Source organism: Dermacentor albipictus, chromosome 2 (genome assembly GCF_038994185.2).
Source record: "Dermacentor albipictus isolate Rhodes 1998 colony chromosome 2, USDA_Dalb.pri_finalv2, whole genome shotgun sequence".
Lineage (NCBI taxonomy): Eukaryota > Metazoa > Arthropoda > Arachnida > Ixodida > Ixodidae > Dermacentor > Dermacentor albipictus.
This window is the reverse complement of record NC_091822.1, coordinates 175,218,648-175,234,398: the sequence shown is the minus strand read 5'-3', so window position 1 is coordinate 175,234,398 and position 15,751 is coordinate 175,218,648. Positions and strand designations below refer to the sequence as shown.

At 46.8% G+C, this 15,751-nt stretch overlaps 2 long non-coding RNA genes across 2 annotated transcripts; both read right to left on the bottom strand.

The window, feature by feature from the left end:
• Nucleotides 1-622: 622 nt before the first annotated feature.
• LOC139055620 (uncharacterized) lies at nucleotides 623-1,429 on the bottom strand. Its single transcript, XR_011511889.1, has 2 exons — nucleotides 1,195-1,429; nucleotides 623-1,090 (listed from the first exon to the last, which is right to left on the bottom strand). It is a non-coding gene; the product is annotated as an uncharacterized lncRNA (long non-coding RNA).
• Nucleotides 1,430-4,232: 2,803 nt separating this feature from the next.
• Nucleotides 4,233-4,901, bottom strand: LOC139055619 (uncharacterized). Its single transcript, XR_011511888.1, has 2 exons — nucleotides 4,770-4,901; nucleotides 4,233-4,665 (listed from the first exon to the last, which is right to left on the bottom strand). It is a non-coding gene; the product is annotated as an uncharacterized lncRNA (long non-coding RNA).
• Nucleotides 4,902-15,751: the final 10,850 nt, after the last annotated feature.

Below are 15,751 nucleotides of genomic sequence, written 5' to 3'. Positions count from 1 at the left end.
AAGAGGGGGGTATTGACACGTGCACTTATCTTTATCGGGCGACCACGTTTCGCCGCCTAACAAATGTAATCGCACAGCGCGGGACGCGCCTGCATGTATCCGAAGTTTCTGGAAAGTGATCGATGCTTTTACCCGGCTGTCTGTTGTCGCCGAACCTTGTGTTATCCGATTTCATCGCGTGACGCGAATGGTGTAGAACTTTGTGGAAGGCGCGCGGGTCTGAGCGATTATTCTGGAACATTCGACGACTGCTGTATAAAAGTCGTCGCGCTTGACCCGCTGATCAGATTTTCGACGGTCGCCGACCGTGTTCGCCGCTATCGTTGTGCTATAAGTGTAGCCTGTTTTTGTGGGCACAGGTTCGCCCAATAAAAGTTAGTTTTGTCTTTCACAGTATTGCTACTGTGTTCTTGAACGTCACCACCACGTGACTATATATATATATATATATATATATATATATATATATATATATATATATATATATATATATATATATATATATATATATATATATATATATATATATATATATATATATATATATATATATATGCTGCAGATATACACACGAAAATATTAAAACTACGAAGGCGACCATGGGAAAAGGAATACACGATAGTGGAAGGTATAAGAATATATTTATCGACATCATCATCAAAAAAGTAGAAATTTCGAAATTCCGTAAAATAAACGAGCTATTGTAGCACAACATGCACACAAAATGCCTAATTTGGCCACACACGCAGCGTAGAGGCCCACATGTGGGTGTGTTCCGCCCGAGTGTCTGCAGACCAATCTCTACTCATGTGGCCTTCTTCGCCACACCTGAGGCATCCTCGTGGTCCTCCATAGTCAGCAGTGGCACAATCCCGGCTCATGTGCCCTTCTTGGCTGCACTTGACGTAGGTTCGGCCGGCGGTGCCTTTCGCTGATCTTCCACGCTCCCAATGGCAGACGCCCCCGCTGCTGGAAGCGAGCTCCCCCTTCTGTGGGGTTGCCTCCCCCCAGCAGTCCGCTCCAGCCGCCAAGGCACCTCCGTTGCGAAGGTTCTCGTTCCATGTAGATCCCATGGTGCCCCAACCTGCGCCTTTATAGTCGTCATTGTCAGAGCAGCCATCGGCACAGCACCCGAGCAAGAGACAGCAGAAATTGTGACGGTAACGCAGGCCCATCTGCTGCCTGACTACTTACTACAAGGCCGCCGGTAGGTTGCTGCTTCCGTTGCTATACTCTGGCTCCGCGTCCACGGCCTAGCCCAAAGAACGCGGCCGTGAAACTATTCGGGACTTCAGCCGCGATCGAACGTTCTTCACAACAGAGTTTTCTTCTTCTTCTTTCCCTACTTGCGAACACCACTTGCTTCTATGACGGTTCCACTTTCTCCTACAGGGATTACAATGATAGCGTCTAGAGTTGCGTAAATGTGTGGGCTTTTGCTGGCCCTTTTCGGTGTTCATGTTTCCGAAGTTGATGGTCAATGCTATTGGGATCGTATGTGGCGTCTAAAACTTACATTGCGCATCAAGTTCTTCACTTTCCTGAGCAACGACGACGAAGAAGAAACCTGAGACGAGCGGGAGCTGCGAATCTGTTAAAAATAGAAAGAAAAGCAGTCCGTGCACGAGAGAAGCAAAGCACAATGCAAAAATATCTCAGCACGGGGCACGTGATGCCTTCACGCGGTTAACGAACGCGGCAAAAGGCGGTGCAGATCCTCAAATCAGGCCAAAAAAAAGTTTTCGAGATGCAGTCGGCGTCGCATATCATACACGTAATTTATGGCGTGTATCACGAAACAAAGATTCGCGTTAGTTCAATACCGTTGTAATGATGTTATCAACCAAAGCGCTGAATGCGTGAGTTCTCGTGAAGAAATTGCTAGGCTTCGTTGTCTTCGTGATTCACTTCAATGAATTAATGCCAGCAGCAATGTGAGCCGCGACTTGTGGATGCGTCCATCGAATGTCATGTGCGACCTTCATAGAGCGGAAGCCCCGGTAATCGTATAAATCGTTGAGAGAACTCCAGCTCCTCATGAATTCCTGGAAATCACTCGAGAATGCTAAGAGGCATTGTCAATGGTTAGAAGGTGCACTTTTGGAAATGCGACGCCACATACAAAAATATACGGGGCGAATATTTTAAAAATTTTAAGAAATTGCCTGCTCTAGAAACAAACATAGTTCCGATGTGATTCAAACATAATTCTAGCCCTTCAGCTGGATTATTTAGAGAGGCGGACGTTAATTGCAAGAGAAATCGAAGCACATATTGAACTAACGAACAAAAAATCATGAATTTATTCCCGTATGCATAGAAGCACAACAGTAACTGAACACTCATGTATATCATCCCAATCTTTGGGAAGTAATAGGTCGAAACTGATGTCCTGTAAATGCATTTCAAATGGATGTCTTGCAGTCTCGCCGGGTACAGTTTGGAAATTGGAAAATATAGCGTAAACTAATTAACAGGTTCTCTAGAGTTGATTTTTATTTAATTGAATATGTGTTTCAGTGTCTCGTGCTAGTAATGTCAGCATTTTGGAATAATCCAACACTAGGACAAGAATTGTGCTGTTTACCACCGGATACGTTTAAAAAATCCGTAAAACTAGACATTCGTAAACATACACTATTTACGGTCTACGCTGAATTCTGCCTGTTGCGATGCTGTACACACATGCAAGAACAGCGGCTGTATTTCGAAGTGTTTTATTGCGCATTTCATCTTGAACTTGTGCTGCCAGGTTTATCTTCCCGCAAGCCAACCACAATATTCAGAACGCGAACGTACGCATATAAAAAGGCAACGAAGCGGCTGTACGCCGCCCCTGCGAGCCAAGCGCCATTTGCAGACTTGGGGACAGGGTGTTTACAATAGAGCACAGCTTCCACCTCGAGGGATCATTCGCTTTTGGCAATCGCAACATTCAAAATAGATTCACATCGGTCGCGAAGAAAGCGGTCCAGAAATAATTGTCACCGGCATCAACCAGGAGAGTGGTTGGTGCTTTCATTAAAGCATGACTCACGCGCAAATAGACAATGTCAATTAACAGACATGCGTTAATTAAAAGAATGCATTGTTTGTTTCGGTCAAACAAAATTTGCATCGTAACAAATTTTCTTAAGAGTGGTGCTTACTTTATTGCATATAAAATGTATCTATTCTTCAGTGTTTCCTGAAAAAAAAGCGTTCACGTTGTATGAGTAGCAATGCTGTACATGCATGTGGTGTCCGCAAAGGCACGCTAGCAAACTTCGTCGACTACAATATATGGCTCCTCGCACGTTTTCGTGTTTTGGACCGCCCTGTGTTCTCTGAATTTTGCTGGTGCCAGTTTGCCATTTGAGAAGTGCAGTATTTGCGCTGGTGTTTGCGAGGTTGGTTTCACTGTAAAGCAGTGATTTGGGCTTGTTGGTAAGACATGGTGAGGCTTATAGCGCGTTAGCGCCTGTGTGTGTCACGTCTCACCTTGGTTTCACTGCCGTCAACGCGTTCAGTGAAAGCTACTGAGTTGTGAAGACCGTGCAAGTGCCCAATTTAGCTTCTGTCGTGCGGCTGTGGTGGCCGACGGGCTGATCGCCTTTCGGGAAGGTACACCCAGAATCAAACACCGAATGCTTTCGTCGTAACGGAAAGAAGCGGTGCTTTGCTGTATATAGGATGCGATATAGAATGCGGCACGCCGCACGGTCGGTGCTTCCCTGCATCGCTTTCACCGCTAAACAGCTGATCTCTAGTTCAACCGCTCATCTAAGCGGCTGTGAAGTTACCACTGCCCATAGTGGGGAGCCTAATCGCGTCGAGGTGTGAGACATAATAAATGTACTGCATTGATCGCAGGCCTATATGGCGCTATTCACTACAGAAAGTGTTGTAATTTTTCCTTACATTTTACTTTTTTTTTGCGTTCTCACGACGCCGAATGCCCCATATTTGACGAGCCATAAATGTGCGAACACCACACATCCTTCTCGGAAACTTCGCACTTGTGGGCTTTGACGCTTGACAAGCGCACGATTTCTTGTTGGACCCCATGTACTTTCATTTGTTGCAATTACGTTCCATGCAATATAAAGTACCCATGTGATGTCGCATATATGAAATATATATATATATATATATATATATATATATATATATATATATATATATATGCCGCACATAAACACACGAAAATATTGAAACGATGAAAGCGAACATGGAAAAGGAATACCAGATAGTGGAAGGTATAAGACTATGTTTATCGAAATCACCGTCAAAAAGGTACAAATTTCAAAATTCCCTAAAATAATTGAGCTATTATAGCACAAGCGTAGCGGACCACATCTGGGTGCGTACCGCCGAAGTGTTTACAGATCAATCTCTACTCATGTGGCCTTCCTCGCCACACTTGAGGCATCCTCGTGGTCCTCCATAGTCAGCAGTGGCACAATCCCGGCTCATGTGCCCTTCTTGGTTGCACTTGACGTAGGTTCGGCCGGTGGTGCTTCTCGCCGATCTGCCACGCTCCCAGTGGACGACGCCCCCGCAGGTGGAAGTGAGCTCCCCCTTCTGTGGGGTTGCCTCACCCCAGCAGTCCACTCCAGCCGCCAAGGCGCCTCCGTGTTGAAGGTTATCGTTCCTGGTAGATCCCATGGGCGCCCCAACCTGCGCCTTTAGAGATGCCATTGTCAGAGCAGCCATCGGCACAGCACCCGAGCAGGAGGCAGCAGAAATTGGGATGGTAATGCAGGCCCATCTGTTGTCTGAGTACTTACCACAGGGCCGCCTGGAGGTTGCTGCTTCATTACCACTTTGTCTCCGCGTCCACAGCCTTGCCTAAAGAAAGCTGCCGTGAAACTACTCGGGACTTCAGCCGCGATGAAACGCTCTTGACAACAGCCTTCTTCTTCTTCTTTCCCTACTTGCGAACGCCACTTGCTTCTATGACTGCTCTGGTTTCTCCTACAAGGATTAGAAAAATAACCTTTAGATTGAGTTGTGGGATTTTATGGGTTTTCGTTGGCTATTTTCGGTGTTAATGTTTCTGAAGCTGTTGGTGTACACTATCGGGAGATCGCATGTGGCGTCTAAAGGAAATATATATACTTCGATTTTTTTATACTTAGCTCGTCCGCTTACTTTTAGAATGCAAAAGAAGTGGTGAGTTACTGCTGAAGGTCATGGGTTCGTGTTGCCGCGCATAATTTACAAGGAATTTCGTCAATTACTCACTCTTCCTCAGTCAAAATTTAGTTACTCTTCGCATCAAATTCTTGACTTTCCTGAGCAACGACGATGAAGAAGAAACCTGAGACGAGCGGGAGCTGCAATTGCGTGAAAAATAGAAAGAAAAGTAGTCCGTGCACGATGTAGAAGCAAAGCACAATGCGAAAATATCTCAGCACGAGGCTCGTGCTACCTTTACGCGGTTGGCGACTGCGGCCAAAGGTGGTTCACATCAAAAATGCAGGAGATGGAATCGACGTAGCATATCATCCACCTAATTTATGACATGATCACGAAACAAAGATGTGCGTTAGTTAAATACTGTCGTGATGATGTTATCAACCAAAGCGCTAAATGCGTCATTTCTCGTGAAGGAATTGCCAGGTTTCGTTGTCTCCCTGATTCACTTCGATGAATTGATGCGAGCAACAATTTTAGCCCCAACTTGTGGATGCGTTCATAAAGGGTAATGTGTCATCTAGAGTAGGAGCCCAGATAATCGCATAAAGCGTCGAGAGAACTCGAGCTCCACGTGAATTCCGCGAAATCACTCGAGAATGTTAAAAGCCAGCAACTCATGCTGAAGAAACCTGCAGCGTGCATGCAGCAACACGCGCGTGCTGTGCGCAGCACAATCTATTTGCGACAAAAACATGCGAGACACCCGCGGTTACCAAATACCATATAGAATTTCTCACTTTAACACCTAGTGGGAAATCTGGCACCGCCGTCTATGTTCCTAAAGGGCGCTGTGCCGTCATGGGAATGACGGTATGTGTGTCTGCGAGGCTTGTGTTGGCTGGTGTTGTAAGAGGCTTCGTCTAAAACGTGGATACGGCTACACAAATAACGCGTTCTTAAAGTAAAATCTTCACAAAATGTTTTCATTCACGCATGTTACATCTTCCAGTAAAGTTCACTCACCTATGCATAACCAAGCGAAGAAAAGCAAGAACAACCGACAAATTGTTCCAATGCGAGCACGAAGCTTGTCTTCTGTCATCCAAATTTGGCGGCCCGCTGATACTTTTTACGTTTCATATAATTGTACATGCAATAACAAGTTCTTATTGCTAAACAAAACATGTTTTTGCGCAATAGTCAAGCAAAACAGCTTTTTAGGTGCTGTTTTAGTAGAAAATGAATCATTGTGACAGATGGAACGGTGCTTGCTAGGCGCGCGTCTTCAAGGTGTCTTGGCTCTCCAAGAACGATGCCAATCCGAAGTCACAATACATCGGCATTCCCATGCATATCACAGCGAAGCAGCGCCAGATTTCCCTCTAGGTAATATATAGAGGAAGTCTATGTCAAGCACCCCTCGAGGAGGCCCTTATATGATCCGCTTCACAGGCAGTCCAGCTTATCAGATTCAGGCGACTCATGCAGGGAAAGCAAATAAATCGTATTGATCCAATAAATAACAGCACCTCGATGAATTCATGCATACCGTTCGACTGTGCACGACTGGAGGCGCTGTGGATATGGCGCACAAGGTGAACTTGACAAAAAAAAGTACCGTCGCCCAGAGGCGTAGCTAGGGGGGGGGGGGGGAGGCACATGGGGCTGGAGCCCCCTTACCCCCCCACCCCCCCGCGCGCCCGAAATTTTTTGGTGCTGTCATGCGCCGCCAACCAAAACAACCCCCCGGCGCCGGAAATCATTCTGGATTTTGTCTAGAATGTACTTTTCATGCACGAAAATCCATTTCGGTGAGAAGGTTGTGAACTCGGGCTGGATTCTGTGGCAACGCCCATGCACCTGTAGTCACATAACGCAAAGAGCCCCATCTGAGCACAAAGTTTCACGGGCGTTTTGATGGCGAGCGGACTCGTCGCGACATCTCGCGGAGGGAGCGGAATATACGGAGCGCATGGATTTCACACTCTAAAAAAAGTTTGCAACCTTTGGGGTGTATATCTGCCACACAACGACAATTGTCATCTGCCTTGACGCGTCTGCTTTCTGTAACACTGCGAGCCCGGTATACTTTCCAGTGACGAACGGAATGCGCGTTATCAGCCTGACATAGCATTCCCGAAAGGGAAGTAGCGGACGCGGCGTTTTCAAGAAATGAAACGCGTCAAGACAGATGACAATTATTGTTGTGTGGCAGAGATACCCTCCAAAGGGTGCAAACTTTTCTTAGAGTACAATTCCGAAACTTTATAGGTATAAATTTCCCACAAACGTTTGATGCGAAAGGTGAATTCACATTCCCATGCTTTAGATTTTTAATTCCAGTACTTTGTGAGTTTAATGTTCTTACAAGCATTTGACGCCAAAGGTGCGTTGACTTTTCTAAAGTCGTACATCGGACCGCAGAGCGAGACAAGCCAAATCAACCCACTATCAAACAAGTTGACAAAGCACGCAGAGAGGTCCGATGAGGTAAACCGTTGTGAAGTTCAGTGTTTGACGGAAGCCCGTTTGGGCTTCCGTTGTGATGGTTCATTTGCGCCGTCATGTCACAGAAAATAATATCATTTTTTTCACCTGCGCCAGAGAATCCATGTCAAGACACCAAAGCCAGCAAATGTAAATACTTTCTTATTTATTTTTTCTACTTTGACTTTTATTCGCGAGGACACATTAAGCCTCTTCAATTTTCTTCTGCTGCCAGAGCCAGCCAGAGATCATGCGCTTTTCGCGCTTTGCCCTGACCACTGCGCGACCCACTTCGGTGCGCGTTTGTTTTTCTCTGGCCGAGTGGATTTTGGCCTCACATAGTTTTGGATGCTTCCTGGCTAGCAGACGAGAAAGAGGATCAATGGTCAATCACCGCCATCACTGTGGGGACTCGACGGATTGCAACGCGCTCACTTGAAGGCATCACCTTCATTTCGATGTTATCGCAACCTCCGGAAAGTCGTTTGTCTCGTCAGTGTATTTTTTTTTTATTATGTTCCCGTGTCCACTCCTGCTTGCAGTCCAATCGTAGTCCGCAGTATCGTCAAATAAAGAAATAACGAGCAGCATGCATATGATTCTCTGTGGACCAAGCGTCTCACGTCTTCTTCGATATTTTCGGCAGCCACATTAGGTGCCCAAAGTAGGCATTCGATTGTGGCCAACATGCTTTCCTTCGCGTTTTTTTTTTTCATTTCGGTGCCCCGCCCCACAAAAGGAAAAAAAAATACATTGCTGCGGCGGAGAATCGTCGCATGGTGAAAGTTCCATATTGTTACTTCTTTTGCGGAATGTAATGGGCCACGGGACTCTTCAGTTGCCGGATGCTCTCATTATATTACTGCGGTAGCAATCATATGGACACTCAAAGCGCATTCCTGTCGTCGTCGTCGTCGACGTCATGTTCCGCATCAAGTCCAAGGATGATAACATCGTCATCGTGCGCCGCATGCTGTGTGTGCGAGTGAAAGCGTATACGGAGCGCGGATGGGGTGAACCGACGGTGGGGGCTCAGTCTTGTGTGCGCAACTAGAGCGTGCATAGACAATGGTCGAGTGGGACAGACGGCGCACTCCCGCCGAGGCGCCGCGCGTGGAAAAAGTTTGCGAGGTCGCTGCGAGCAAACAGGATTCGGGTGGAGACGCGCTTCGCGGCAGATACAACGTAATTTCGCTGCGGGCGTTGAGACCGATTGCGCGCATACGCTCTCATAATGGTGCTTTATTTCAACTGCAAATTTAGACTGACACTGTTTTGCTACGTATATATATTTGACGCATGGTTTATACAACATGGCGTCTTCAATTTTGCTGTCGCTCTTAGGTGCGTCGTCTGCTAGCGAGCGCCCGTTCGTTGCCCGAATGCTGGCGCACACCCAGTTTTCCTCGCACCCCAGAACGTTCAATTAAAATAACGAACTGGGACACTTTCCGGCGCAACAGAACCAAATCTGAACAACACGACCCGCCATCTCTACGCGAGTGGACACAACAGGTACAAGCAGATTTTAAAGCAGCCACTAAGCAACAGACATCTGCTCCATCTCTGGGATGCTCGAAGAGGCCTGACGAAACGATGGAAGAGGCAGAGGCACAACCGTAGGCTGAAACAAAGAATCGCCCGGATCACAGCAGAAGCTGAAGAATACGCCACCAGCCTCACTAATAGCAATTGGCACAACCTCTGCGACCGCCTTAATGGCACACTAAGTAGTTCAAAAACGTGGTCTCTCCTCAGAGCACTACTCGACCCAACGCACACAAAAACGCACACAACGAACACAGTCCGCACTATCATCCACAAAGAACAAATGAATGATGACGCGCTCCTGCAAACACTGCAACAAAGATACATTGCTACAGGCCACCGACCGGAGTACAAAGAGTATCCACACGAGGAAGAAACACAATTGGACGGCGACATTACAGAGACGGAAGTGAGGGCAGCCCTACAAGGCATAAGACGAAACACGGCGCCCGGAGCAGACGGCATTCACTATGCACTGCTACGCAACCTCGACGACCAGTCCATACGGCAACTCACTGCATACTACAACGACAATTGGCAAAACGGAACACTTCCACAGGAATGGCGACACGCCGATATCACCTTAATTCCGAAACCCGGGAAACCACTGTCCCTCCAAAATCTCAGACCCATTTCCTTGACTTCGTGTATTGGCAAACTCTTCTAGCACGTTGTTCTAAATCGCCTCCAGCCTCACCTCGAAGCGAACCAATTCTTTCCCAATACCTTATTCGGCTATCGACCAGGTCTGTCTGCGCAGGACATACTCCTAAAACTTAAGGAGGATGTTGTGGATGGTTCAAGTAAAGCTCAAACAAGAGCAATTCTGGCGTTGGACCTGAAAGGAGCCTTTGATAACGTCTCACATGACCTCATTCTAAACAACCTTGCATTCTCCCGATGCGGAAAGCGCATCTATGATTATGTCCGAGCCTTTTTATCTGACCGAACAGCCACCATCGGCCTAGGTGATATTCGGTCGAATATCATAAAACTTTCCGGCAGAGGGACGCCCCAGGGTTCGGTTCTCTCACCCACCCTGTTCAACGTGGCGATGGCAAAGCTACCACCGCTCCTCGACAAACTTCCGAACGTGCAGCACGCCCTGTACGCCGATGATATTACAATCTGGGTGACCACAGGGTCAGACGGCGCCATTCAAGACGCACTACAGGAAGCCGTAAATATAGTTCAAGATTATGCAACTGCCGGAGGACTCACATGCGCAGCTGAGAAGTCGGAGCTCCTGCTTGTATTCAAAAAACGGAACAAGGCCGATATTCCACCAGCCATCACATTGCATCTCAATGGCAACGTTATTCCAAGGGTAGACAGACTACGTGTACAAGGACTTCACATACAATACAACGGGAAGGCCACACATACCCTACACGTGCTCCGCCAACAAGTTGCCCAAATAACGCACATGATAAAGCGCATTACAAACCGCCGACAAGGACTGAAAGAAAAAGACGTACTCCGAATCATGCAAACCCTCATAATTAGCCGATTAAGCTACCACCTCCCCTATCATAATCTGACTCAGACTGAGATGCGCCAGATGGACACCCTCCTCCGTACGGCACTAAAGGCAGCGCTAGGACTACCCCAACATGCGTCTACGCAGCTTCTACTACGGTTGGGGGTGCACAACGCCATCCGCGAACTAGTTGAAAGTCATTTTAACAGCCAATTACAACGTCTGCAACGAACAATGCAAGGGTGCGCCACATTCTATCCCGGCTAGGATACCAAATACCAAGAACACCACAACAGGAAAACCGCACACTTCTTCCGCTTAGCATTCGCAACAAAATTCACGTGGCCCCAATTCCCCGAAATATGCACCCTTACCGTCATAAAGGTCGACGAAAGGCAAGAGCACAAGCCCTGGCTCGCCTATTTGGCGATAACAAATCAAACACTCCAGTCCTATACACCGACGTGGCCCGCTACCCACAGAAACGCGCCCTATGTCTGGTCGTACTAGATAGTGCAGACATTCTGAGAGCTTCGGCCACGCTCAACACTGTGGACAGTGGCACGGCGGAAGAAGCTTCTATTGCCCTAGCCATCGTACACGCTTCAACCATGCCTTTCAACCTCCCTGTCTTTCCTTTGCCTTTCTCTCTCTCTCTCTCTCAACCATGCCGGCGCCGGATGTACCTATCACAGTGGTCACTGATTCTCAGACCGCCTGCAGGACTTTGGCACAAGGGAAGGTGACACCCTACACACACCGCATCCTTACATCATTACACCCCACAGCGTTACACAGGGTGCGTATCGTCTGGACACCTGGACACGCCTCTCTCCATGGTAATGAACGCGCTAATGCGGTAGCCCGAGAGCTCGCTAACCGGGTGCCATTGGAAGAGCTGTCCAACCCAGACGACGCACCGACAGAACCAATGAACTACACTAAAACTGTACAATATTACAGGGACACCAGGAGACACTTCCCTCCACCACATAATTCTCTTAATCGAGAAGATGCCGTCGCGTGGCGATAGCTTCAAACTAATTCATTTCCCTGCCTCTTTTATCTTCACCTCTTCCACCCCACACACTATCCCTCATACTGTCCCTATTGTGGAGCAAAACCCACAGTATATCATTGCACCTGGGAGTGCCCACACCCTCCGGGCTACTCCCCTTTTCCTTCACCTTCCCCTTCCTCCTGGGAGACTGCGCTGACCAGCTCAGACCCGCAAGAGCAGCGACGGCTGATCCGGCGGGCACGCGGAGTGGCGCGAGCCAATGGGGCCCTGAACTAAGGGCTCCACCCTGCGAGGAAGTCGCCCAAACTGATGATAAATAAATGTTTTCTCTCTCTCTCTCCTCGCAGAAAGTCTGTGCAGCAAAATTTTTTATGCTTTTACTGGCTTTGGTGCGCCCGCTGCTCTTGTCAGCCGGTACAAATTGTAGTTTTAGCCAGTCGAACTGCTATTTTTAACATTGTTTTCTAAATGTAAGACGTAATTTTTACCACATAAGCCGCCTATCTGCAACATGAAGCTACGAAAGAAAATTTTACTCATATCGTGTCATTTTACGTGCCCTTCTTGTTGGTGGAATATTGATCAGGGACAACGATCAAAGATGACAATATTATAGTGACATAAGCCAGGTTCATTAACTACGTGGCGCGAAGAGATGCGGGTGACCAATGCACTTCTAGGTAAATCTAAGGGTGTATAAACATTTATATCCACAACTTATATGCAAAAGAAAAATTATCAAGTATTATAAGTGCACTGATTGAAAAAGTTGAATCCCGAACGGAATAAACGTGTTTCTTTTAAAATCTGCACCAGCGCCAGCTAGGTGAACCAATCGACTTTCCGAGAAAAGGAATCAAGGCAATCATTGGACGTTAATAAGATCAACAGTGTTAGGGAAAAGACACTGTCTATGTACTCAGACTGAATCAGGGAGACCGGGAAGTCTTTACCAAAGTAACCTCCGTGACTTGTCTGGCGATCTGCTTCAGCGTGCCAGCAGGCAAAATGAGGTAGAAACAGTCTAATCGAATGGTATTTGCATTCAGATCGTATTCGACTTCAGAATTCACTGTTAAAAATTACTTAATAGCCGTTTGCATTCGAATGTAACTAATAACAGCACTTTTGAAGTCTCGAAGGTGAGTGGCCAATGCAAGTGAGGGTTCTTATCCCGAATGATTGTGCTGCTGAAGAGTCGTGGCTGTTGCGCAGAGGCGCACCAGTTCCTGAAAGAATTAATGCCCAGGTGCCAATCAGTTCTGCTGAACAAGTTCCTAGCTGTCATTGAATATAAACAGCCTGTTTTCGGACAGGCTGTAAATCTGCAAACTTGATTGAGGCAAGAAAAACATTTTTTTGACAGTCACCATGTCTGCAAAACTGACACCCATTAAAAATGGGCACCCAATGTGATACCACACTTATCTTCAGCGAAAACAGCAGATCTACAAATATCTCTACGTGTATGTGAGGCATGCCGTTCCTTTAAATGGTTCATTATTGTCCTTATGATAGGTCACCGGATAACTGAAAGCAGCCGTTTCTAATACAGAAGCTGCTTAGTTAAGCGGACTTACAGCTGGGAACAGCATTAAATTTAGGTATGAAATATAATACAAGCAGAACATGTTTTTCTCAGAGGTCAGACTCGAGCATAATTTCTGTCGTTTACACCCCTAAAGAAAGGCGAACGATGCCGCTACTTCCTTTTTTTTTTGCAGTTTATTAGTTAAAAAATTCTGGCGTTTTACATCTGGCGATATGAATATGAAGCACCCTGTTCAGTTCTCATCACCTAGGGTTCTTTAACGTGCACATAAACAGGAGTACAAGAGTGTTTTCCCATTTCGTTCCCATCGAATTCTGCGACCTGGTTTAAACCCGCGAGTCAAGTCTAGCAGCACAACGTCATATCCACTGTGTAGTAGCCACTAATTGGGATACCGCACCGCCTTTTTTTCTTTCTTGTTGTTAAGCATGGACAAGACAAAAAAATTCACACGGCTTATGGGCCAAGGATTAGCATGTATAATGGCTACCTACAACTCTTTCGGCGCCCGAGGTCCGACCACAATAAAAGAACCCGTACCAATTACTCCACATTTGTTACGCGATGAAGAGAGATACATGAAAGAAATCGGGCGGGAATTTTGCGTGTATTCGCGGGGTCCTTTCACGCTCGGAAAAACACTTTTATGTAGCATGTATTGAGCAACAGAAAGCTGTATAGGGAGTTTTTCGTGTAATTAAAATATCTGAGAATTTCATTGATTAATTAAGACTAATTATGTAATAAGCGTGAATGAAAAAGAAACATGCCTCGCTAGGAAAATGACACTGGTAACGGTGGCATTGGGCAAATTATGAAAATTTTTGTAGCCTGGTTTGCTGCCGAAAGTTATGCGTGAGTAAATCATGTGTAGGACAACCAGGAAGGCAGCCCGCGAAAATGCACTTAAGGCCAACCTCCATGGAGCGAACTTTCGCGACGAATTTCACGTGACGAAAAATCCAGCGTGTTCGTCGCACCACAGTCCATGCAACCGAGAGCGGGCGAACACCGCTGTTATGGTGGCTAGAACAGCGGTGTTTTATAGTCACCGCTGGTCACCTTTTAGCCACCGTACCGCTGTCGATGCAGTCGAACGAGAAGACGCCGTCGACGCTAGTCGACGCAGCCTGCGAGGAGTCATTGTGGCCAGACGAGCTAGACTGCGAAAGCAACGTCGCGGAATGAAAGCAGAAGGCAAACATGCGCATAAACCAATATTTTTTTACACGCAAGATAACGCAACTGACTTGAAAAAGTGCGTTAATAAGTGTTCTTTGTTAGAAAGAACCTATTTAGGTTGTCCCCCTGTGATTGTTTACGGCTCGCTGCATGGAGGAAGGAAAAAGACAGGAGGACATACAGTAACGCGATTGAAGCCAACCTGGCGGCGCAACTAGTGGTCGCACGTCGAAGTGCGCGGTGTGTTTTAGTGTTCCCACTCTGCAGGCAGAGCCACGACGGGGCGGCCGAACAGACGCGCGCCGAATAAACAGTGCTGGCATAGCTACTGGGAACCGAACGTGTCGGAAAATCTCGAGTCTTGCTCCGTGATTTCGACGCAAGAGGTCACGTGCTGGGCCACCACGGCCCACGGGCGTTCAGGAGGCCAGAGTAGGTGGTAATGAAGACGGTCCTTTAGGGGAACCTCAGAATAGCATCGCCGTCAATAACAGAACAGGGAGGAAAACGAGAAAGAGGGCTCGCTATGCAATAGGCTACACAAACATGCAGGGCGGCAGAAGAAAGGAAAAGTGGGCAGAGATTGAGGAGCAGTTAAATAGAGAACAGATAGCGGTGTATGCGGTTGCAGAAACGCACCTTACAGACTCGGAAGAGCCGCCATTGATTGAGAATTATGTTTGGGAACGGTGCGATAGGAAAAAAGAGCATGAGGAAAAAAAGAACATGAAAGAGAACCAGATGGAAAAGGGGCTGGTGCAGACAAATTTCAACTGGAAGGAAGAAGAAGAGAAAATTCCGAAGCACAGAGACACAGGGCTAGACGAGGTTCCCGTTAGGCTGATTGATGAACTAGGATCATGAAGTAAGGAAGCTCTGGTGAAAGCAGTGGAAAAAACTTTAAAAGGTAGACGAATATCAGACAGTTAGCGACAAATATAATGAATTTATTTATAAAGGCAAGGGGGAGAAAGACAGAATTCACTCGTATAGACCGTTGACCATTACATCGTTAATATACAGGCTAGCAATGCAGGTAATCAAATTAAAGCTGAAAGCATGGCCAGAGAATAATGGCATTTTGGGAGAACTTCAGAATGGCTTCAGAATAGGTAGGCGTTTGGATGAAAACTTATTTGTTCTTACTCATTGTATTGAAATATCAAGAGTAGAAAGCAGACCATTATATGTGGCCTTTTTAGACATTACAGGCGCGTATGACAACGTTGACCACAACATGTTGTGGGATATTCTGGTCTAGAAGGGGAAGGCTTAGGCGACGATTGTATACAGCTTTTGAGAGAGATTTACTAGAAAATACCGTTTGCGTTCAATGGGAAGGGATGAGGAGCGAGGAGAA